This window comes from Stenella coeruleoalba (genome assembly GCF_951394435.1).
Source record: "Stenella coeruleoalba genome assembly, chromosome: 10".
In the NCBI taxonomy this organism is placed as follows: Eukaryota; Metazoa; Chordata; class Mammalia; order Artiodactyla; family Delphinidae; genus Stenella; species Stenella coeruleoalba.
The window spans coordinates 89,187,395-89,213,869 of NC_137156.1; positions in this window are offsets into that span (position 1 = coordinate 89,187,395).

A 26,475-nucleotide genomic window follows, 5' to 3' on the forward strand; every position below is an offset into this window, starting at 1 on the left:
ATGGGAAATCAATCTAGACATGTGCTACTAAACTCTGGGTACCTATCTCCCTCAGGCAAATTTTGATCTCAAATACAAAACAATTAATCTCCTTTGTTTTCCTTTCTGATAACCATGTGACTTTGAGCTAATGATCTATAACTTGATATAAGAAAAAGAGTAATTGTAAGGTTATTTTCTATTCAACCCAAAAAATGACTTTTCAATAAAGTTTTATAGTGCATCTAGATAAGAGCTAAATCAGTATGTATTCTCTGTCATTGAAAACATCAGAGTTTAAGAGCATACATTACCCATTGTAAAAATATGTTTTTAATTATCTTTCCTCTTAAAAATTTAAAATTTAAAACCTATCTATAAATTTAACATAGGACTTATCTATTACTTTTTGTATTCAGGCATGTGTCTAATTTTTTTTTGAGGTTGCTTTTTATAGAGATGCAGACGTAGAGAACGGATGGGTGGATACAGGGAGAGAAGGGGAGGGTGGGCTGAATTGGGAGATTAGGATTGACATATATACATGTTGTGTTAATTTCTGCTGTACAGCAAAGTGACTCATTTATACATATATATATACATTCTTTTTCATATTCTTTCCATTATGGTTTATCACAGGATACTGAATATAGTTCCCTGTGCTACACAGTAGGACCTTGTTTGTAGAAGATAATTGTCTATAGGTGTATGGATTTACTTCTGGGCTCGCTATTCTGTTCCTTTGATCTGTATGTCTGTTTTTATGCCAATACCATGTTGTTTTGATTACTGTAGCTTTGTAGTATTGTCTGAAGTCTGGGAGGGTTATGCCTCCTGCTTTGTTCTTTTTCCTCAGGGTTGCTTTCGCAATTATAGGGCTTTTATTGTTCCATATAAATTTTAGGATTATTTGTTCTAGTTCTGTGAAAAATGTCATGGGTAATTTGATAGGGATCTCATTAAATCTGTAGATTGCTTTGGGTACTATATGCCTAATTTATGTGTGTTTTTTTAACAATGAAAATAATTCCTTATAATTTGGATATTTGTTTAGCTGCTCAAGTTTTACTGTCAATGTACGTTTATTATATTTTCATCAATTATTCTTGAAGAATATTTGAATAACTGTATGGGACCAACTTAAAATCTTAGCAGACTGTCTTAGAGGATTTTGAGGGTTTGTCAAAATCACACTTGAAAGAAACAGTGTTTTAGATTGAACCTTTTTCCAATTACCACCGGTCACATCTCATAGATCTCCCAGAGCAGATAGGAGGGAAATAGTTGTGATCCATGTCATACGTCACAGTCATAGTCATTTTATGAAAATGTCCTCATCACAGAAGTATTGACAATTCACCAGGAAAGATCCCTCAAGATATTTAGTTTTGCTGATGAAAAGAAGTAGATGCCAGTCGGCTCACGAATTAGTTGCCTTCAGTGGAACATTACATGCATTCATTCAAATTTATTGACACAGCATTTGAATGGAGTTTTAGAAATACAAACCGTGCTGTGCTTGGCATTGCTCTCCGAATGCTTTTTGGAATTAAGGATTGTATGTGGCAGAAACGGCCTTGATTATATCCCTTAATGAGGATATGTCAGAAATGTTACTTAGACTTATGAATCACTAGGTTGGAATAACTAGTACCTGAAGTTGACCATCACTGTCAAAAAGTACTTACATATACTGTGGATAACTGATGTTTCAGAAATTGTTATTATTCAACCATGCTTTTTTAGTACCAAGTTTGTGCTTTAGATATTATAATCCATTGCAATTCCAAGTTATTAAGTAGATTAACTTTTTAAGAAATCATGATCCTCCAAAGGCCAAGTTTCTCACTTTCAAAGGTTAACCATACTGACAACACCATCACTTAGGAATATTGTGAAGAAGATGTATAACAGAGATGTGGCAATATATGATGTTTTATTATAGAACCTTTAAAACAATACTTGTCAAATGTGGAAGTTTTTTTATAGTAGTAGGGATGAGCAGCTGTTGAATCAAGGAAAATGATGTCAGTGAAAAAACAGTATTTCAAGTTTATAGTGCTGAAGTTGCTTCATAAAGTAACCTACTTTTTTCAATCAAGTATCGATAGTGTCAAATTCAGTTAGTAATATGTACAAGGGTTTCTTTGTGAAGTGAGACTATCTTTGTTCAATTTGACATATTGCAGCCATTCTTAGTCAATAGCTCCCTCTTTAGACCTATGGGAGTTATCAACATTATTTATGCCTTGGAAAATCAAATTTACAGGGACTTTTGTGTAAGTACCTTTTTAAATCTAGTCACTATATTAACTTTGGAACAAAAAATATACTTATGGAACAAATAAAATCTGTGGGAATAAAGGATTGAAAATGAATGATATTAATAAAGTACTGAAATTAAAGTCATGCTTAAATAGATTAATTCCATACTTTTATGTAATGATTCCAGTGGCAATAAAACCTAAACATTTCAGGGACTTCCCTGGTGGTGCAGTGGTTAAGAATCTGCCTGCCAATGCAGGGGACACGGGTTCGAGCCCTGGCCCGGAAAGATCCCACATGCCATGGAGCAACTAAGCCTGTGTGCCACAACTACTGAGCCTGCGCTCTGGAGCCTGTGAGCCACAACTGCTGAACCCGCGTGCCACAACTACTGAAGTCCACTCACCTAGAGCCCTTGCTCTGCAACAAGAGAAGCCACTGCAATGAGAAGCCCGTGCACTGCAACGAAGAGTCGCGCCCGCGCACTGCAATGAAGAGTAGCCCCTGCTCACCGCAACTAGAGAAAGCCTACACAAAGCAACGAAGACCCAACACAGCCAAAAATCAATCAATCAATCAATCAGTTTATTAAAAAAAAACAAAACCTAAACATTTCACATGCTATAGTCTATTTTCAATCCACCTGATGAATTAATATATCAAATTCTAAGCTTTGGGGCTTATTTTTAAATTTGGCAATGTTTTACACTCTTGTTTGTCAGCTTTCTCAGTATGTTTTCATCTTTCTTTCGCTCTGCATGAGCACAACCCTACAAAGTTATGTTCTTATATGTGATTGGGTTACTCTCCCTTAGTTTCAGTGATTATATATTTCTATCACCAACTGGAATATTCTTTATTAAAATCTGAAGCCGTTATTATGCTCAATAAATAAGGTTGCTTCTGTGTTTCTCTTTTCTTTAGGTAACATGTTTATTTCTCCAAATTAGAAATCCAATATTTTAGAGACTTTTTTAAAATTTAAAATTGTCACAGAAGTCCCAAAAGGAGGTGAATTAAAAATCATTATTAATTATACCACTGTACAGCTATAACCACACAATACTGAAAGAACTTGCTTTGGTCTGTTTTTCTATAAATGTATATTTTTATAAAATTGGGATGAAGCTGGAAATATGGTTTTACATCTTTTCAAAAAAATAAATATTATAACAAAAGCCATTAATGATACATTATAAGAATTTCCCGCATGTAATTAGATATCTTTTAGATATACCATTGGAAATTTCTGAATAATATTTCATCAAATGAAAACACCAGATCGATTTAGACATTGTCACACATTTAGAATACCGCAATGAATGTCTTTACACCTATGTCTTTGAATGGCTTTCTGATTATTTCAGAAATAGTTTCCTGGAAGTGAAATGGTTGAGTGGAAGGACAAGACACTTTTGATATATTGCCAAGTAGCTTTTCAGAGTGGCTGTACAAAGACTTACTCTTAAAAAAGACATTCTGAGTTGAATGATCTGATTGATCATTTTAAGTTAGAATTTAATTCACCAAGCCCTCCTCTCCATACCCACACACCCCCACGACACCCCCCAACCATAGTAACCATCTTATTGACTAACTGCTTATGAACACACTGCTTTAAAGGGAAGAGAAAATACATGTCTCTACTAGAAGTATATAATAGGTATCCTGGTGACATTTAACTGAGGTGTTTCCAGTTGTTATTTAATTTGCATTTTAAAAGCATTTATTATAAGTTAACGAATCAATTGATACTCCAGGGAACATTTAATAAGATTTATTGCCTTATAAAATTTATATGGCTCTCAGCTAAATAACCAAGATTATTAGCAGTTGCATAATTACATTTCTGGTAATTCTAGAGATTACCCAAAATAGGAAATATCTATAACTTTTTACATTTTATGTAGATATAGATGGCCTTAACACGTGATTCTGAAGCATATGCATAATTTCAAAGTACTTGTATTTATTTTCTTTAATTTGAAAGGTATTAAATCTATTGACATAAAATATAACTCCTTCATAGTAGCAGTAGGGCAGAGCAACTGAAAGGGCAATTAGTTAGAAAATGTTAAAATCCGAAGAGTTTAAAATGCCGTGTTGCCCAAGTAACCTGTAGCTCCCTCGGCCTGGAAGGTAGAAGGCTCTTAACCTTCCACAACATGTCTTCTGAGTGTTTTGTAAACTGTTCTCAGACCAGTTCTCTTCATTCATTCTGTATTGCAGCCTATGTGACTCCAGGAACATAAGCAGCTCCATTACTTAATTGAAAGCATTTTCCCTTAGCTACACATCCTCCCTCCTCCCCTCCATTTCCTCTGTTCAATTGCTACTGTGAGACCCATTGATATCACTTCCTTCGTGAAACCTTTAGCGTCGTTGTGTCCTCTTAACATTGCTTTCCTGATCTTTCACTGTATTCGATCTCATCTAACACCTTCCTGTCCCTATTCCTTCTGCCTAGTAACCCTTTCTTCATGTATATGGGAGAGGTACAATATGATACGATACAAAAGCTTTGGCCTCACAACTTGCTTTGGCCAATGGGACATTAGCAAATGTGATACAAGCAGAAGCTTGAAAAGCACTTGCTCTTTGCCCCTCTATTGCTGCTGGAAACTCTTCCACTACTGCTCACCTTGCTTACCTGTGAGGATGAATGAGCCATGGATCACAGATGGGCCATCCTAGTTAATGCTTCCCATACCATTCACCCCACAGACTATCTGATATCTAGCTGCAGCCACGTGAGTGACCTCCAGGAGAGACAAGCAGAAGATTTCCCCTGCTGTACTGGACCAATTTGCAGGCAAAAAGAATCATGAGCAGGTAAAACGGTATTGAGTCATTAAGTTTTGAAGTATTTTTTTAATGTAGCAACTTGTTACAATTATCTTCCAAACTTCTCAGACCTATTTCCTCATCTATACAATGAGGAATCGAACCCCCTGTTGATTGGTCCAAATGACATAATGACATTGGTCCATAATATCCTAGCCGTTAGAGTAGAGCATCTAGACTCATAGTGTCTAGTTTCAACCTTGGTTGCATTCTGTACAAACTGGGTTTCCTTTATCTTATTTCCTTAAAATAGCAAATTATTTTAAGATCTCTGTGCCTCAGTTTTCCCATTTAAAATTGTATATAATAAGAGTATCTTTATATCAGTTAGGAGTATTTTGCTACAAGTAACAGAAAACCTGATTTAAATTGGCTTAAGGAAATAGGAATATGGCTCAGTTAACTGAAAAATGAAAGGGTAGCCTGTTGCCAGGTCCTTCTGCTTTCAGGAGTTTAAATGACACCATTAGAATGTTGTCTCTCCATGTATCAACCACTCTCCTTCATGTCGCTATCATTGTCAGTCTCCATGAAGTATTCAGATGGCTGCCGGTGCCTCTACATCTACAACATTTCAGGTCAAGTTCAGTGAAGGAGGAAAGACTTTCAGAAATACATACTTAACTGGAGGTCTTAATACCTCCAGTTAAGTTGTGTGCCTATCACAAGGCCAAGACAAACAAATCTGAGTTGTATGCTCAACCTTGAACCTATAGTTAGGAGTCAATCACTAGAGGCCACAAAGACTAATGGTGGAGGACAGGGTGGTTATCCAGAGGAATATTAGAGTAGTGTTACCTAAGAAGGCCAATTGAGAAACACAATGGATGTCTCTGCCATTTATTCTGTAGAGAACAGTTATATCACCAATGAAGGTAAATGCCTAGTGCCGAGGATGGTACATAACAAGAACGCAGTAAATATCATCTGTAAATATTAATGTGAACATGCACAAAAAAAACCCACTGGCTGTTCTATATCTTTACTGTGGTGATGGTCACATAAATTTACACATGTGATAAAATTACACACAACTAAATACACATGCACACACACACACACACAAGTGCATGTATAGCTGGTGAAATGAGGTCTGATTAAGGTCAATGTTGATTTCTTGCCTTGATACTGTACTATAGTTATGCAAGATGTTACCATTTTGATAACTGAGTGAAGGGTGTACAGTCTCTCTGTGTTAATTTCTTAAAATTGCATGTGACTCTACAGTTATCTCAAAATAAAAACAATAAAAAAAGCATCAATCGTAGGATCTGACACATGGTTGACATGAAGGGCCATTATTATAATCACTATCTGAATTCTAGAGTTATGAACATCTTTCCTTAAAACCTCCTTCAAGCAGTCTTCCTGGTTTCCCCAGCTGGAACTCATTTGTCTTTCTGTTGTGTTCTTTTTAAAATAATGTTACTGTAGCACTAACCAGGGACAGCTGAGTATCAGAGTTCTCCATGTATGCCTCTGTCTCAATAGATAATGAGTTCTTGGAAGGCAAGGAATATCTTATTTTTGCATGTTTGTCCATTCATGTGTTCATTTGTATTTTGTATCTTCCCAAATCTCTTAGCACAGGTGTTTTCCAATGTTGCACTTTCAGAAAAATGTTAAGATTTGATTTTCACATGAAGATATATTTTTCATGATTATAATGACTATCAAAGCAAGACACTAGGCATATTTTTTAATTGCACTTATATCAGAACTATTGTACGGTGGCTCATTTCTTTTTACTGAACTGATTGTCTTTGGGTGTTTTTTTGAAAATCAGTGTTCAAAGAGATTCCGAACATAGGAGATGTCTACTGAGAAAGGTTTTTTTTTTTTTTTTTTTTAACGGGAGCCTGGGGATCTGAGATTAGCTATTGAATGATCATCACAGTGGAGCTTCAATTCCCTTTTTATTTAGGTGTTGTGGGTTTCTGTCATAGAGATTTTAAGTAGAAAGGAGTTCATGATCTCCTCCTAAGGAGTTTGCGATTCAAGTGAATTTTTGGAAGCAATGAAAAAAAGGGCCAAGTGAGTTTTTTAATAGAGCATTACTCTTGCAGAAGTCGACTGTAATTCTTATATATATATATATATATATATATATATATATATATATATATATATATATATATAGGTTCTCTGACCATGGCTGAGCGAGATAATAGCCTGTTTAGAAGCATTCGCCTTTGTTCAGTGAAGGGCATTCTGTCCTCCCACCACCCAGCCTTTTTTCGTTCATCACGCCCACCAAATAAGAGTGATGCCAAGTTCACAAATAGAAAGCAAGACTATTAACATATCAAGCACTTCCAAGATCAAAATACTGCATATGGCATGTGTGTTTTAATGAAAATCTAGACACAGCAGCAGCTGAAGTCTGCATTGTGTGTGGTTCCAAGTTAAAAGTGCGATTTCAAAGAGAAAAGAAACTTTTAACACTCACAGTAAAAATTGCTTCTTACATTTGGTGCCAATTAGTTTCCTATGTTACAATGTATGCATCAATGCCAAACTACTTTTCAGAGGGAGACAAAGTGTGCATTCCTCTGCCTGAACTTCCTTTTGCCTAGGGGTATCTACCTGCTATGCTCTGGTTCCTGTTATAAAGTGTCCTGAAAGTTGGTCATTTCATTTATTTGGAACCCACTCCTCTTGGGGACTGGTGTTTCTGATGGCCTTATCTGTTACCCCTTGATTTTGCATTTCTTCAGTTGATGGCTTTGAAGATAATGTTATTGATCATCATGGTAGCAGGGCTTATCATCCTGGAGAAAATGAGTTTACTGGCTCCATTTCCTTTTGTCTAGCATATGATTTGATGAGGTCATGTATTTCTTCCCCTTTCTTTCGTTTTTCTGCTCACCTTCCTGACACCTTACTTATAGAGGCAGGGGGATACAATCTCAGGCATGAAAGGTTAGGGAATTACAAAAGAAAGGGAAAATTTGGAGGCTGGAGAATTTCATCATTTGTCCTACCAAAAAGCTGTATTCATTTTCTATTGCTATGTAACAAATTGCTATAAACTTAGTGGTTTAAACCAACATACATTTATTATTGTGAAGTTCCCATGGGTGGGGGGTTAGCTGGATCCTCTATTCAGGGTCTCAGAAGACTTCAAATCAAGGTGTCTGGTGGTGGGGGGAGGGTCACTCTAAGCTGAGGCTCAGTGTCCTCTTCCAAACTCCTTGAAGATATTGACAAAAATCAATTCCTTGTGGCTGTAGGACTGAGGTCCTCAGCTTTCAGAGGCTTCCCTCTCTCTAGGCACATGGGAACTATTTGCTTTCTTCCTTCTGGGAAGCAGGAAAATCTCTCTAGAGCTTTGCCTTCTTTTAAGGGCTCACAAGATTAGGTCAGACCAACCAGTTGTCATCTCCCTTTTGATTAACTCAAAGTCAACTGATTAGTAAGCTAATCATAGGAATGATATCTTCTTGTTATTTCCAGGTCTCACCTACTATTAGGAGGAGGTTTATACAAGGGCATGAGGCATCAGGGTTGGGGGTCATCTTAGAATTCTCCTAACTACAAGATTAATACCTGCCTTGTTTATCTCTCCCTAATTCTTAGAACTGAACCTGACACATTATATGCAAACCATAAAAATTTACTAAAAATTGAATGAATCGCTCTTCTCATTTTTTGAATTATTGTAAGAGAGAATTTCGAGTTCTTTGTTATTGATTGCTTATCTTACAGATGAATCATTCCGTTTGGACTGACAAGCCCCCCAGATTTTTGATGATGGCTTAGTATAAATATTTGCCAATCTACACAGAGCATTTTAAGCTAGGCAATGTCTGGAATGATTAGCTAGTACATTTTAAAAATTTATTCTATTAAAGGGACAGAGCCCGTGCTTGCTTTTCATTCATCAAAACTAGCGCCCATCTCCAGGTACAGATTTCTCTGTTCAATCACTAGAGAAATAGGAGTGGCTATACGTTTACTTCTCTAGTTTTTACATGTTTGCATGCTGGTAGCTGACAGATATGCCATGTTTTTGAAGGCCTTAATATTTGCTAGGGCCTCCTTTTTTCTTATGGGTCATGGCTCAGCGTGTAGGTTTCTGCTTTCATAAATTGCAAAAGGAGTAAAGTCCTGAGCTTTCTTTTAGGTTTCTGATAGTGCTGTGAATTGTAAACTTGGTTTTAAAAGAATAGCTAGGGAGACTGGCCATAATAGGAAATAGAGCATTCTTTTGGTAGGAGGTACTTAGGGAACACACACATATATATATATATATACATTCAAGTTTGAATGTATATATATTCAACTTTGAATATATATATATATATTCAAGTTTATATTTCATACTCATTTATAGCTTATATGTTTAACATGAGACTATTTCATATTCCTATATATTTCCAGAGATAATTCATATGTGTATGTGTGTGTGTGTGTGTGTGTGTTGTGCGTTGTGCGTGAGTGTGGGTGCATGTGTTTTACACAGCTTAGTAAAGTGTGAGTCCCCTTAGGAATGAGGCTCTGATTATAAATGCAGACAATCTGGGCAATTCAAGGCCACTGGCTGAAGGAAGAGTTCTTGTACCTGTAAAGATCTTTCTCAACTTTTTTTTTTTTTTTTTGCGGTACGTGGGCCTCTCACTGTTGTGGCCTCTCCCGTTGCGGAGCACAGGCTCCGGACGCGCAGGCTCAGCGGCCGTGGCTCACGGACCCATCCGCTCCGCGGTATGTGGGATCTTCCCGGACCGGAGCACGAACCCGTGTCCCCTGCATCGGCAGGCGGACTCTCAACCACTGCGCCACCAGGGAAGCCCCTTTCTCAACTTTTTGAGACTGGATTCCACACCTGACTGGAGGCAACTGTAGTGTTAGGAACAAACCCAGGCCTAGAATTAGGAGAAACTGTTAGCTAGCTACCAGCCTTCTTCAGCCTGAGAGTCCCCATCTGTAAAATAGGAGACAGTAATAGCATTACTTTTTTAAGAAGACATTTACAAGAGTAAGTCAGAACACATATACCTCTGAAGTTCTTAGCACTTAACATCTTCAAGCCATAGAATCCCCACCTCTACTACATGGTGAGTACTCAGTTCAGTGGTTGTAATTGCTTATTGCTGTTGTTAAGAAGAAAGTACGGGCTCCCCTGGTGGCGCAGTGGTTGAGAGTCCGCCTGCCGATGCAGGGGACACGGGTTCGTGCTCCGGTCCGGGAAGATCCCACATGCCGCGGAGCGGCTGGGCCCGTGAGCCGTGGCTGCTGGGCCTGCGCGTCCGGAGCCTGTGCTCCGCAACAGGAGAGGACACAACAGTGAGAGGCCTGTGTACCAAAGAAAAAAAAAAAAAAGAAGAAGAAACTGCTTTGTAAATTGAAAGCCCCTTTACAAACGTCAGGACATATTTCTAAATAGAAAAGGAAAAGCCCCTCACAAGAAATACCAACTAATTAGGCTTGTTTGGCATTAGCATGTTCACCTTAAAGTGTCCATGAAAGCACTAAGTGGGTTCGAGTTCCAAAGTGTGTCTCAAATTCATTTCACATTCTTTCTGTCTCCAAGACCAGTACCCCTAGTCCAAGTCACCCACCTAAAACAAGCATCTCTAAGGTACTTGCTAAGAGTTATTTAACATTTCTCGTCTTTACTTTCCTCATGGGAATAGTAATAGCCCCTACCTTGTAGGATTTGTTATGAGGCGTTAATAAGTTATTAGAATTAAATAACTTTGACAAGTACCTAGCACATGGTAAGTCTTTACTTAATCTTAGCATAAAATGGGGATTTTAAAAGCTAAGTCTACAGTTCAGGATCCAGGAACATGTATTCCAACAATAGTTGTTAATACTTTCATTTCTTTTCAAAAATTTCATTTGCAGCTATTTCATTTAAACTGCTGATTTGTGTTAGCATATATATTGTTTATAATTATCTGAACATCTACTATGAAAGTTAAATTGTAAATAAAGTTAAACAGAAAACTTTAAATCTATGACCCACCTGCCAGTCTAAGCCAGAATTCTCTGGGCAGGTGGGCTTTGCATGCCCATGCATTGGCCAAAAAGGCTTCCTTTCCTCACTAAGTTAAAGGTTAAATGACAGAGTGCCTAGGGGCATGGCCTCTGGCCCCAGGGCCCCTGCATTTTATCCTAGCTCCATCTCTATTAACTATGCTCCACTGGACAAGTCACTTAAGACTATCTCCACTTCAGATTTCCCCATTTTAAAAGATGGTTTGATAATAGAATTGTCTACTAAGTAGAATTAATATGAGGATTATATAAGTTGGATATTTGTAAAAGTTAGACTAGTACCTGGTACTTACATGCTATATAAGTGTTTGTTAATCATAATGAAAATGTCTGTTTTAAACAAATATTCCTGCAGACATTGACCTCAGTTAAACCTTTCTGTAAACAGTTCTCTTAATGGCAAAAGGATATAATTTGTGCTTCACACTTTCTGGCATATAAAATCTAAATTTTAGAGATGTGTGCATTTGTCAAGGCTTGTCACTATGAACCCTTTTCTATATCATGTGTATGTTGTGTTTTGGGCACAACAGAACTGCCCAGGAAAGAAGATTAAGATGGGAAACTCCAGTTGTCTCTCCTAAAAGGGGCATTTCACCTTCTCCATTGCCCCCAATAAGGAAGCCAGTGACTGTATTTTAAAGTTTGAAGGTGATAGATTTCTTGGCAGGGACTTAGGAATTATTATACTTTTAGAACTTATAAAACCTTGCTGAAAGCTTTTCTCTGAATTAGGATGGGACTGAGCTTTTCCTCATTCTCATGGTGTGATTATTCTACACAATCATAAAACCTCATGTCATGCCAAACATCTGTTTTAAAATTTACAGCACCCACAATCCCCAGAGGCATAACTAAGAAGGGAGGAGAATGAGGTCCTGGAAATTGTGACACTCAGCATTGCCCATCCTTTCCATTCTTTCCTATGTACCTCTCCCTTTTTGTTCCTTCCAAACTCCATGTTCTCTCACTTTTGCTATTCTTTCTGCTGCAGCTAATGCATTCTAAATTCTCCCCTAGCCTTAGATCCCCATGAAAACCAAACAATGAGGAGTAAGGTAGAAAAGACATAGTACAATAATTTCTTTTAATCTTGCAGCCTAATTTATTTTACTTGACTTTCCTTAAGCTAATTTAAGCTATGGATACATTTGTCAATACTTATTTTCAAAATACATCCATTTTCACAGATACAAACAGAAGTATAATTACTTTTCTTTCATTTGATTCTCAAAATAACTTTGCTTAATTTGAAGGAAAAAATAAGAGTATTGTTGCAAAATCACTAATGAAAGGGTTCAGGTTATGAAAAGGATATTATTCCAGTTCAAAGGCATTTTATTTATTTATTTATTTTTAAATAAATTTATTTATTTAATTTATTTTTGGCTGTGTTGGGTCTTGGTCACTGCATGCACGCTTTTTTTAGTTGAGGCGAGCAGGGGCTACTCTTCGTTGAGGTGCGCGTGTTTCTCATTGTGGTGGCTTCTCTTGTTACGGAGCACAGGCTCTAGGCGCATGGGCTTCAGTAGTTGTGGCGCGCGGACTCAGTAGTTGTGGCACATGGGCTTAGTTGCTCCGCGGCATGTGGGATCTTCCCAGATCAGGGCTCGAACCCATGTCCCCTGCATTGGCAGGCGGATTCTTAACTACTGTGCCGCCAGAGAAGCCTGGCATTTTTTTTTTTTTTTTTTTTTTTGTGGTACGCGGGCTTCTCACTGTTGTGGCCTCTCCCGTTGCAGAGCACAGGCTCTGGACGCGCAGGCTCAGCAGCCATGGCTCACGGGCCCAGCCGCTCCGCGGCATGTGGGATCTTCCCGGACCGGAGCACGAACCCATGTCCCCTGCATCGGCAGGCGGACTCTCAACCACTGTGTCACCAGGGAAGCCCCCCAGCATTTTATTTTTGAGAAATTGCATAGCATTTAAATTTTTGAGAATTGTTATATTAAATAAGTACCTATTTGCTGACTTTATAAAATCATACTTTTTTTTTCTACTCGGTTATTTTGTTGTTTTAATCCTCACATTAGAATATCAACTCCAACAAAGAGAGATATTTTTTCTTTTTTTCCCCACTGCTATATCCCTAGGGCCTAGAACAGTAGCTGACACAGGTGTTCAATACATTTTTTTTGAATTTTATTTTATTAATTTTTTATATAACACGTTCTTATTAGTTATCTGTTTTATACATATTAGTGTATACACGTCAATCCCAATCTCGCAATTCATCCCACCGCCACCCCCACCCCCACCCCCAGCCACTTTTCCCGCTTGGTGTCCATAGGTTTGTTCTCTACATCTGTGTCTCTATTTCTGCCCTGCAAACTGGTTCATCTGTACCATTTTTCTAGGTTCCACATATATGTGTTAATATAAAATATTTGTTTTTCTCTTTCTGACTTACTGCACTCCACTCTGTATGACACAGTCTCTAGGTCCATCCACGTCTGTACAAATGACCCAATTTTGTTCCTTTTTATGGCTGAGTAATATTCATTGTAAATATGTCCATACTTTTTTAAAAAGGGCAGGTTTAGTTGAGAGTCAATACCTGATCTGGGTCACTACAAAAGCAATTGCTCACATATTTTAGAACGTTTATCATTGCCAGCATTTACCACTGTTCTACAAGCTATCCAGGACCTCTCTCTGTCTACACAACCAGCTGAAGTAGACAATAAGTAATATTGCTTAGGAGGGCCATTGGTCGTATCAGAAAAAAAAGGATTTCTAAGTTAAATATTAACTCCAAAAAAATTATATAAATAAAAAGTTTTTTTTTCAGTCAAACAAATGTATACTTATATAGATACACATATATATGAAGACATTTTGAGTTTATATGTACTTAGTAGAAACAACATGTGATTAATTGGTGATGTTAGGTCATGGGACATTTAGCCAGATAAAACAAGCCACTAACTAATGAAATGAACACCTGTATAGTATGAAACAACATTCCAGTGAGCTTCACTTGGAGTAAATTTAAATGGAGTTTGGGATTAGATGACGAAGAGTAGATGACATAAGCGAGATCCGTTGGGGTAAGGCTTGGGTGGTTGGGGAGGTGGGTAAAGGAGCGTTAATAAAACCATGTGCCTGGAACAGTGTTGTGCGTGATATTTGCCTGTCCTCTCTCCTGCTACTACTGTGGAAACCAGTGGAAAGAAATCAGTAGCTCATGGATGCTCCTTGTCTTGCATCTCCAGCATGTTATTACCATTTCTGCTGCACTAAAAGAAGACTAGAGTGGGAAATGGTTCATTACCTTGCTAACTAATTTGTTTGGGTTGATGGCAGTTTTGACATCTTTTAATTTCAGTTGATAGGTGTCTCTGATACTGCTAAGGAGGCTCAGAATTGCCCTGAGGGAATAGAATGGAAAAAAGGTCTCAAAAATAAGTGTAGTAGTCCTTGGTATTTGCAGGGAATTGGTTCCAGACCCTGGTGAACGCTAAAATCTGCACATCAAGACCCCTATATAAAATGGTATAGTATTTGCATATAAGCACACCCTCCCATATGGTTTAAATAATCTCTAGATTACTTATAATACCTAATACAATGTAAATGCTATGTAAATAGTTGTAAATACAATGTAAATGCTATGTAAGTAGTTGCCAGCATGCATCAAATTGAGGTGTTGCTTTTTTGAGCTTTCTAGAATTTTTTTTTTATAGTTTTGATCCCAGGTTGGTTAAATCAAGGAATGTGGAACCCAAGGATATGGAGGGCTGACTGTATTGAAATTGTCTTCACTTTGAGAAGACCAAAACTTAGACCTCTCAGCTTTGGCTTCACAATGGAGTCACATGGGGGACTTTACATTTGCCTAGGACAGACCTCCAAAGATTCCGATTTAATTGTTCTTGCGTGCTTGCTGTCATAGTGGGCCCTGGAAAATTTTTAAGCTCCCTAGGTTAAACCAATGCAGAGCCAAGGTTGAGAATCACTGACTTAGAAATGAAAATAGAAACCAGAGATAAGCCCAGGAAGCTTGATTTCAGAGTCTAGCTTGAGCAGTGTGGTACTGAGTAAAGGTAAACAAGGACTTTTGCAGTTTCTACAATATGCAATTATAGGAGCTGCCGTTTGTGCCATAGACCTGGGAGTCCAAATGGGAATACTGTGGCAGAATTCAGAGCTCTTGTAAAAGAATTAAACAGAAAAGTATGAAAAGAACAGGACAGGGACACGTGGAGTCAGGCTCAAAAAAAGACTCCCTGGCTTAACAGTTTCCTGCACTGTGTGCAGGTAGCTATCTTTATTCCCATCTTACCAGAATAGGAACCATTCCCTAAACAGGACCTGCCTGAGAGCTTTCCAGGAAAGCTGATGGCAAACAAATGGGAGCTGTAGGTGGTGACAAGAGACTATATGTCATCCTTATCCCAGACAATTCTCGACGTCAGGAAAGCAGTGTTAGAAAAGTTCTGCAATTGTAACTTTGGGATTTGACTGGAAATGATAAATTTTCTCATAAGGTTGTGTGGCAATTAAAAACCAAACAGAGGTTAATATGTGTAGCAGAGAGCAGTTAGCATATTCATTAATCAGGGTCCTGTTTACACATCTGCTGTGAAGGATATTTACTCATTAATTTAAATGAGACCCTATGTTTGATAACAGCTGTCATTTTGTGACAGTGTTGACTCTACCTGATTCTACAGGCCTCAAAATCTGAGACACATGAAATGCACACATTAAATATTAATCTCCTTTTTTTGTAATTAAAAAAATTAATATTCTTGTAAAAATTATGCAGAAAGGAGAAAACTAAAGTATGCCTTCTAACGGCTCTCCTCTGTTAATTTTTTCGTTTATTTTTCCTTATATTTACTGTATCTGTGAGTGTGTTAATATATGTGTTTAATTACAGAATTTGTAAAATGAAACTTTATGTTCATAGTTTTTAAAGTTTGAATACTGTTTTTTAGTAAGTGAGCAGTTGCAAAATAACAGTTCATTGTTTCATTATTCTTCAATGTATGAAAATGATCCAGCATGGTTAAACACGTTTTACTTTCTAGTGTTTACATTTTTTCTTTGTTGATGTTTGACATACAGCATTGTATCAGTTTTAGGTGTACAGCATAATGACTTGACATTTGCATGTATTCTGAAATGATCACCATAATAAGTCTATTTACCATCTGTCACCATACAGAGTTACAAAATTTTTTTGTGTGATGAGAACTTTTAACATTTTCTTTCTTAGCAACTTTAAAATTGGCCAAGTATTATTGACTATAGTCCATGATGTACAATACATCCCCATGGCTTATTTATAATTGGAAGTTTCACCATTTGATCCCTTTCCCTCATTTCACCCACCCCTTCACCCCCTCTCCTCTGGCAACCAGCCATTTGTTCTCTGTATCTGTGAGTCTGTTTTGTTTTCTTTGTTGTGTTTTCATATTCCACAGATAAGTGAGGTCATGTGATATTTGTCTTTCTCTGACTTATTTTACCTGGCTTAATACCCTCAACGTCCATCCATGTTGTTGCAAATGACAGCGTTTCGTTCTGTTTTATGGCTGAGTAGAATTGCACAGTATACACATATACCACATCTTCTTTATCCATTCATCTATCACTGGACTTAGTTTTTTTTCATTTCTTGGCTATAGTAAATAATGCTGCAATGAACACAGGGGTGCATATATCTTTTCAAATTAGTGTTTTCATTTTCTTTGGATGAATAAGAAGTAGAATTGCTGGATTATATGGTAGTGCTCTTTTTAATTTTTGGAAGAACCTCTGTACTGTTTTCAGTTCCCACCAACAGTGCATGAGAATTTCCTTTTCACCACCTCCTCACCAATACTTGTTATTTCTTATCCTTTTGATAATTACCATTCTGACAGGTGTGATGAGGTGATATCTCATTGTGGTTTTGATATGCATTTCCCTGATGATTAATGATGTTGAGCATCTTTTCATGTGCCTGTTGGACATCTGTATGTCTTCTTTGAAAAAATGTCTATTCAAGTACTCTGCCTATTTTTTTTTTTTTTTTTTGCAGTTCGCGGGCCTCTCACTCTTGTGGCCTCTCCCGTCGCGGAGCACAGGCTCCGGACGCGCAGGCTCAGCGGCCATGGCTCACGGGCCCAGCCGCTCCGCGGCCTGTGGGATCTTCCCGGACCGGGGCAGGAACCCATTTCCCCTGCATCGGCAGGCGGACGCTCAACCACTGCGCCACCAGGGAAGCCCTCTGCCTATTTTTTAATCGGATTTTTTTTTTGCTGTTAAGTTGTATGAGTTCTTCATATATTTTAGATATAAACCACTTATCGAATATATGACTTGAAAATATCTTCTTCCATTCACTAGGTTGCCTTTGTATTTTGTTGATGGTTTCCTTTGCTGTGCAGATTTTTTTTTTTTTTTTGGATGTAGTCCCATTGGTTTATTTTTGCTTTTGTTGCCATTGCCTTTGGAGACAACTAAAAAAAAGAGAAAAAATCACTAAAACCAATGTTAGGGAGCTTACCACCTATGTTTTCTTCTAGAAGTTTTATGGCTTCTGGTTTTACATTCAAGTCTTTAATCCATTTTAAGTTAATTTTTGTGTATGGTGTAAGATTGTGGTTCAGATTCAATTTTTTACATATGGTTGTCCAGTTTTCCCAACACCATTTCTTGAAGAGACAGTCCTTTCCCCAATCTTTATTTTTGCCTCCTTTGTTATAAATTAATTGACCATATATGCATGGGTTTATTTCTGGGATCGCTGTTCTGTTCCATTGATTTCTGTATCTACTTTCATGCTAGTATCATGCTAGTTTGACTACTATGTCTTTGTAATATACTTTAAAATCAAGAAGCATCATGCCTTCAGCTTTGTTCTTCTTTTTCAAGATTTATTTGCCTATTTGGGTTATTTTGTGGTTCCATACAAATTTTAGGACTGTTTTTTATATTTCTGTGAAAAATGCTATTGGAACTTTGATAGGGACTGCATTGAATTTATAGAATGCTTTGGAGTATGGACTTTTTAATATTAATTTTTCCAATCCATGAACATATAATATCTTCCCATTTATTTGTGTCCTCATTTCTTTTACCAGATTCTTACAGTGTTCTGTGTACAAGCCATTCATTCCCTTGGTTAAGTTTATTTGTAAATATTTAATTCTTTTTGGTGCTTTTGTAAATGGGAATTTTTTTCTTAATTTATCCAAAGGCTTTGTTTTTTTTTTTTTTTCCATCTTTTGAGATGATCATATGATGTTTATCCTTCCTTTTTTTTTTTAACATCTTTATTGGAGTATAATTGCTTTACAATGGTGTGTTAGTTTCTGCTTTATAGCGAAGTGAATCAGTTATACATATATATATGTTCCCATATCTCTTCCCTCTTGCGTCTCCCTCCCTCCCACCCTCCCTATCCCACCCCTCTAGGTAGTCACAAAGCACCGAGCTGATCTCCCTGTGCTATGCGGCTGCTTCCCACTAGCTAGCTATTTTACGTTTGGTAGTGTATATATGTCCATGCCACTCTCTCACTTTGTCACAGCTTACCCTTCCCCCTCCCCATATCCTCAAGTCCATTCTCTAGTAGGTCCGTGTCTTTATTCCCGTCTTGCCCCTAGGTTCTTCATGACCTTTTTTTTTTTTCTTAGATTCCATATATATGTGTTAGCATACAGTATTTGTCTTTCTCTTTCTGACTTACTTAACTCTGTATGACAGACTCTAGGTCCATCCACCTCACTACAAATAACTCAGTTTCGTTCCTTTTTATGGCTGAGTAATATTCCATTGTATATATGAGCTACATCTTCTTTATCCATTCATCTATCGATGGACACTTAGGTTGCTTCCATGTCCTCGCTATTGTAAATAGAACTGCAATGAACATTTTGGTACATGACTCTTTGAATTATGATTTTTTTCAGGGTATATGCCCAGTAGTGGGATTGCTGGGTCGTATGGTAGTTCTATTTGTAGTTTTTTAACCTCCATACTGTTCTCCATAGTGGCTGTATCAGTTGACATTCCCACAAACGGTGCAAGAGTGTTCCCTTTTCTGCAGACTCTCTCCAACATTCATTGTTTCTAGATCTTTTGATGATGGCCATTCTGACCAGTGTGAGATGATATCTCATTGTAGTTTTGATTTGCTTTCTCTAATGATTAATGATGTTGAGCATTCTTTCATGTGTTTTTTGGCAATCTGTATATCTTCTTTGGGGAAATGTCTATTTAGGTCTTCTGCCCATTTTTGGATTGGGTTGTTTGTTTTTTTGATATTGAACTGCATGACCTGCTTGTAAATTTTGGAGATTAATCCATTGTCAGTTGCTTCATTTGCAAATATTTTCTCCCATTCTGAGGGTTGTCTTTTGGTCTTGTTTTTGGTTTCCTTTGCTGTGCAAAAGCTTTTAAATTTCATTAGATCCCATTTGTTTATTTTTGGTTTTATTTCCATTTCTCTAGGAGGTGGGTCAAAAAGGATCTTGCTGTGATTTATGTCATAGAGTGTTCTGCCTAAGTTTTCCTCTAAGACTTTGATAGTGTCTGGCCTTACATTTTGGTTTTTAATCCATTTTGAGTTTATTTTCGTGAATGGTGTTAGGGAATGTTCTAATTTCACACTTTTACAGGTACCTGTCCAGTTTTCCCAGCACCACTTATTGAAGAGGCTGTCTTTTCTCCACGGTATATTCTTGCCTCCTTTATCAAAGATAAGGTGACCATATATGTGTGGGTATATCTCTGGGCTTTCTATCCTGTTCCATTGATCTATATTTCTGTTTTTGGGCCAGTACCATACTGTCTTGATTACTGTAGCATTGTAGTCTGAAGTCAGGGAGCCTGATTCCTCCAGCTCCGTTTTTCATTCTCAAGATTGCTTTGGCTCTTCGGGGTCTTTTGTGTTTCCATACAAATTGTGAAATTTTTTGTTCTAGTTCTGTGAAAAATGCCATTGGTAGTTTGATAGGGATTGCATTAAATCTGTTGATTGCTTTGGGTAGTAGAGTTATTTTCACAATGTTGATTCTTCCAATCCAGGAACATGGTATATCTCTCCATCTATTTGTATCATCTTTAAGTTCTTTCATCAGTGTCTTATAGTTTTCTCCATACAGGTCTTTTGTCTCCTGAGGTAGGTTTATTCCTAGATATTTTATTCTTTTTGTCACAATGGTAAATGGAGTGTTTTCTCAATTTCACTTTCAGATTTTTCATCATTAGTGTATAGGAATGCAAGAGATTTCTGTGCATTAATTTCGTATCCTGCTACTTTACCAAATTCATTGATTAGCTCTAGTAGTTTTCTGGTAGCATCTTTAGGATTCTCTATGTATAGTATCATGTCATCGGCAAACAGTGACAGCTTTACTTCTTCTTTACCGATTTGGATTCCTTTTATTTCTTTTTCTTCTCTGATTGCTGTGGCTAAAACTTCCAAAACTATGTTGAATAATAGTGGTGAGAGTGGACCACCTTGTCTTGTTCCTGATCTTAGTGGAAATGGTTTCAGTTTTTCACCATTGAGGACGATGTTGGCTGTGTGTTTGTCATATATGGCCTTTATTATGTTGAGGAAAGTTCCCTCTATGCCTACTTTCTGGAGGGTTTTTATCATAAATGGGTGTTGAATTTTGTTGAAAGCTTTCTCTGCATCGATTGAGATGATCATATGGTTTTTGTCCTTCAATTTGTTAATATGGTGTATCACATTGATTGATTTGCATATATTGAAGAATCCTTGCATTCCTGGAATAAACCCCACTTGATCATGGTGTATGATCCTTTAATGTGCTGTTGGATTCTGTTTGCTAGTATTTTGTTGAGGATTTTTGCATCTGTGTTCATCATTGATACTGACCTGTAGTTTTCTTTCTTTGTGACATCTTTGTCTGGTTTTGGTATCAGGGTGATGGTGGCCTCATAGAATGAGTTTGGGAGTGTTCCTCTCTCTGCTATATTTTGGAAGAGTTTGAGAAGGATAGTTGTAAGCTCTTCTCTAAATGTTTGATAGAATTCGCCTGTGAAGCCATCTGGTCCTGGGCTTTTGTTTGTTGGAAGATTTTTAATCACAGTTTCAATTTCAGTGCTTGTGATTGGTCTGTTCATATTTTCTATTTCTTCCTGGTTCAGTCTCGGCAGGTTGTGCATTTCTAAGAATCTGTCCATTTTTCCACGTTGCCCATTTTACTGGCATACAGTTGCTTGTAGTAATCTCTCATGATCCTTTGTATATCTGCAGTATCCTTCCTTTTGTTAATGTGTTGCATCACATTGATTGATTTGAATTTGCTGAACCATCCTTAATTTCCTGGAGTGATCCCACTTGATCAAGGTGTATGATTCTTTTAACATATTGTTGTATTTGGTTTGCTAGTAATTTGCTGAGGACTTTTGCATCTATGTTCATCAGAGATATTGGCCTGTAATTTTCATTTTTGTGTTGTCCTTGTATAGTTTACATATCAGGGTTATGCTGACCTCGTAAACTGAGTTTGGATGCATTTCCTCCTATGTAATTTTTTGGGAAAATTTGAGAAAGAAATGTATTAAATCATACTTGAACGTTTGGTAGAATTCACCGGTGAAACATTCTGTAACTGCATATTTGTTTGTTTTGAGGGTTTTTTGCTTTGTTTTGTTTTGTTTTGATTACGGATGCAATCTCCTTACTGGTAACTAGTCTACTTAGATTTTCTATTTCTGTATGATTTAGTTTTTGAAGATTGTATGTTTCTAGGAATTTATCCATATAATTTCAACAAATCTAGGAATTGGTTGCCATATAATTTCTCACAGCAGTCTCTAGTGATTCTTTGTATTTCTTTGGTATCAGTTGTAACTTCTCTTTCATTTCTAATTTTGTTTTTTTGACTCCTCTCTCTTTTTTTTAATCTTAGTGTGTCTAGCTAAACTTTTGTCATTTGTGTTTATCTTTTCAAACAACCAGGTCTTAATTTCACTGATCTTTCCTGTTTTCTTTTTCTCTCTCTCTTTCTCTCTCTTTATTTTTTTCCTCTGTTTCATTTATTTCTGCTCTGGCCTTTATTATTTCCTCTCTTCTATTTACTTTGCATTTTATTTATTGTTTTCCTAGTTTGTAAGGTGGAAAGTTAAATTGTTTATTTGAGATTTTCCTTGCTTCTAGAGATAGGCCTCTATGTCTAGAAGCTTTACTCTTAGAATTGCTTTTACTGCATCCCATAAGTATTGGTATGTTGTATTTTCATTTTTATTTGTCTCAAGGTATTTTAAAATTTCTTCTTTGATTTATTCATTGATGCTTTGGTTGTTCAGTACATGTTATTTATTCTCATATTTGTGAATTTTCTAGTTTTCATCTTGTATTTGATTTCTTGTTTTATACCATTGTGGTGAGAAAAGATGCTTGATATGATTTCAGTCTTCTTAAAATTTTTGAGACTTATTTTGTGGCCTAACATGTGGTCTGTCCTAAAGAACATTTGATGTGCCTGTAAGAAGAATGTGTATTCTGCTGGTTTAAGATGCAGTGCTCTCTATATATCTATTAAGTTCTTTCAATCTAATGTATCATTTAAGGGCAATGTTTCCTTATTTTTTGTCTGGATGCTCTATCCATTGATGTAAGTAGAGTATTAAATCCCCTACTATTGTGTGTATGCGTGTGTGTTTGTGTGTGTGTGTGTTTTATTTTATTGGATCATAGTTGACTTACAATGTTATATTAGTTTCAGGTGTACAGCACAGTGATTCAGTTATACATATACATATATTCATTCTTCTTCTGATTCTTTCCCTGTATAAGTTATTACAGAATATTGGGTAGAGTTCCCTGTGCTATACAGTAGGTCCTATTTTATATATAGTAGTGTGTGTGTGTTAATCCCAAGCTCCTAATTTTTCCCTCCCCCCCCCCACATTTCCCCTTTGGTAACTATAAGTTTGTTTTCAAAATCTGTGATTCTATTTCTGTTTTATAAATAAGTTCATTTGTATCTTTTTTTAAAAAAAATAGATTCCACATATGAGTGATATCATATGATATTTGTCTTTCTCTGGCTGACTTACTTCACTTAGTATGATCATCTCTAGGTCCATCCATATTGCTGAAAATGGCATTATTTTATTCTTTTTGTGGTTGAGTAATATTCCATTCTATATATGTACCACATCTTCTTTATCCATTCCTCTGTTGATGGACATTTAGCTTGCTTCCATGTCTTGGCTATTGTAAATACTGCTGCAGTGAATATTGAGGTGCATGTATCTTTTCGAAGTATGGTTTCGTCTGGATACATGCCCAAGGGTGGGATTGTTGGATCATATGGTAGTTCTATTTTTAGTTTTCTAAGGAACTTCCATACTGTTCTCCATAGTGGTTGTACCAAGTTACATTCCCACCAACAGTGTAGGAGGGTCCCCTTTTCTCCACACCCTCTCTAGCATTTATCGTTTGCAGAGTTTTTGATGGTGGCCATTCTCACCAGTGTGAGATGATACCTCATTGTGGTTTTGATTTGTATTTCTCTGATAATTAATGATGTTGAGCATCTCTTCATGTGCTTTTTGGCCATCTAAATCCCCTACTGTTGTTGTATTGCTGTCAGTTTCTCCTTTTAGGGCTGTTAATATTTGCTTTATATATCTAGGTGCTCCTATGCTGGGTACATAAGTGTTTCCAAATGTTATATCTTTTTGATGGATTGAACTATTTATCATAGGTAATGCCTATCTTTCTATTTTCTTACAGTTTTTCAGGGGTTTTGTTTTTTGCCTTATATAAGCCTAGCTACCTTAACTTTCCTTTGGTTTGCATTTACATGATTCATCTTTTTCTATCCCTTCACTTTCAGTCTATGTGTGTCCTTATATCTGAAGTGAGTCTCTTGTAGGCTGCATATAGATGAGTCTTGTTTTTTGATCTATTCAGCCATTCTGTGTCTTTTGATTGGCAAGTTTAGCCCATTTACCTTTAAAGTAATTATTTATAGGTATGTACTTATTGCTATTTTGTTCAATATTTTCTGGCTGTTTTGTAGCTCCTTTCTGTTCTTTTGTTTTTCTCTTGCTTTATTTCCTTATGGTTTGATGATTTTCTTTAGTGTTATGCTGAGGCTCCTTGGTTCCTTTCTCATTATCTTTTGTGTATCTTATATTACCATGAGGCTCACATATATGTGCCTCCATATATACATAAAAACAATCTGTTTTATTTTGATAGTAAATTAAGTTTGAACACATTCTAAAACTCTAAATTATTGCTCCCCCCAACACATTTTATATTTTTGATGTCACATTTTATGTGTTTTTATTTTGTATATCCCTTAACTGATTAATGTAATTATAGTTATATTTACTGCTTTCATCTTTTAATCTTCATGCTAGCTTTATAAGTGATTAGTTCACTACCTTTACTATATATCTACCTTTACCGGTGAGTTTTTTTTTTAACTTTCATATGTTTTCTTTTTACTAATTAATGCCCTTTTTTTCAGCTTAAAAAACTCCTTTAACGTTTCTAGTAAGGCCAGTTTAGTGGTGATTCACTCCTTGAGCTTTTGTTTGCCTGAAAAGCTCTTTTATCACTTCTTCAATTTTGGATGTAGAGTATTCTTGGTTGAAAGTTGTTTTTTTGTTTGTTTTTGTTTGTTTTTTGGTTTTTTTCCTCTCAGCACTTTGAATATATCATGCCACTCCCTTCTGGTCTGCAAAGTTTCTGCTGAGAATTCTGCTGATAGTCTTATGGGGATTCCCTTGTATGTAACAAGTTGGTTTGCTCTTGCTGCTTTTAAGATTTTCTCTCTAACTTTTGACATTTTGATTTTACTATGACATGGTGCTGGTCTCTTTAAGAGCATCTTGTTTGGAACCCTCTGAGCTTCCTGGATCTGAATGTCTGTTTCCTTCACCAGGTTAGGGAAGTTTTCATTCATCATTTATTCAAATAAATCTTCTACCTCCTTCTCTCTATCTTCTTTTTCTGGAACCTCCTATAGTAATGCAAATGTTATTCCTTTTGATGTTTTTCCTTAGGTCCCTTAAGCTGTCTTCACTTTTTAAAATTCATTTTTCTTTCTGCTGCTCTGTTTGGGTGAGATCCACTGACCTGTGTTCCTGATCTCTGATCCTTTTCTCTGCTTCATCTATTCTGATGTTGAACCCTTCTAGTGTATTTTTTAGTTCAGTTATTGCTTTCTTCAGCTCTGAGACTTCTGTTTGGTACTGTCTTATATTTTCTCTCTCCTGGTTGAATTCTTGCTATGTGCATTCATTCTTCTCCTGAATTCAGAGATAATTTTTATGACTATTACTTTGAACTCTTTATCAGGCAAATTACTTATTTCTATTTCATTAAGGTCTTTTGTGGGGTTTTATCTTGTTCTTTCATCTGGAACATATTCATTTGTTTCCTCATTTTGCTTACCTCTCTAGGTTTATTTTTACATATTATATGGAACAGCTATCTAGCTATCTTTCCTAGTCTTGAAGGAGTGGTCTTGGACAGGAGATGAGCCTTATCATTTAAGTATGCTCTCACCCATTGTTGTCTCTTAGAGCCTTTGTGATTGTCTATGCAGCATGATTTTTTCTTGAAAGGTCCTGGTTGTTGAGGGTGCCTAGAAGTGCCTCTTCAGTAGTTTCAGACCCATGGAGCCCAGAATTGCAACCCCGCCCCTATCCTCCAGAGCCAGGTGCTCTAGTGGTGTCCTCTGTGTGCGCTGTGCATGCCCAGCTGACTTTGGTAGGACTGCAGGAGCAGAATGGGGGATGGATGTGCCCATCAGCTCTAGAGATTGCAAAAATGGTACTCTCCAGTGCCAGGACTAGCAAGGTAGATGGAGAATGTAAAAATGGCAACTGCCAGTGCCTCTGTCCCTGGAAAAGATCCCAACAAATTCATGCTCCTCCAGCAGTTGCTATAACACTAACAAATGAATCTCCTTCTCGTGTGTTCTAGTTGCTATTCACACTGTTGCTTTTGCACTGGGTCCTGGGGCAAGTGCGTCTGCATGAGCCCTTTAAGAGCAGACTCTCCATACCCTATAGCCCTATGGTTCTCCTGGACACAAGCCCCTTTGGTTTTCAAATCCAGGCATTGTGGTGACTCATCCCACTGATGCAGATCTCAAGAGTTGAGGTGCCTGATGTGGGGCACAAACCCCTCACTCCTCACGAAGAAGCTTCATATTTTGAAATCCCTCTCAATTGTGGGTTGCCATGCCAAGGACGGAGTTTTTGGCAAGACCATGTCTCTGCATCTCCTACCCATATCGATGTGGCTCCTTTATTCTTTGTTGTGGAAGAGGTGTTCAACTAGTTTTCAGGTCCTTCCCAGAGGGAATTGCTTCACATGCAGCTGTAGATTTGTAGTGTCTGTGCGAGGATATGAGTTCAGAATCTCCATATGCTACCATTTTG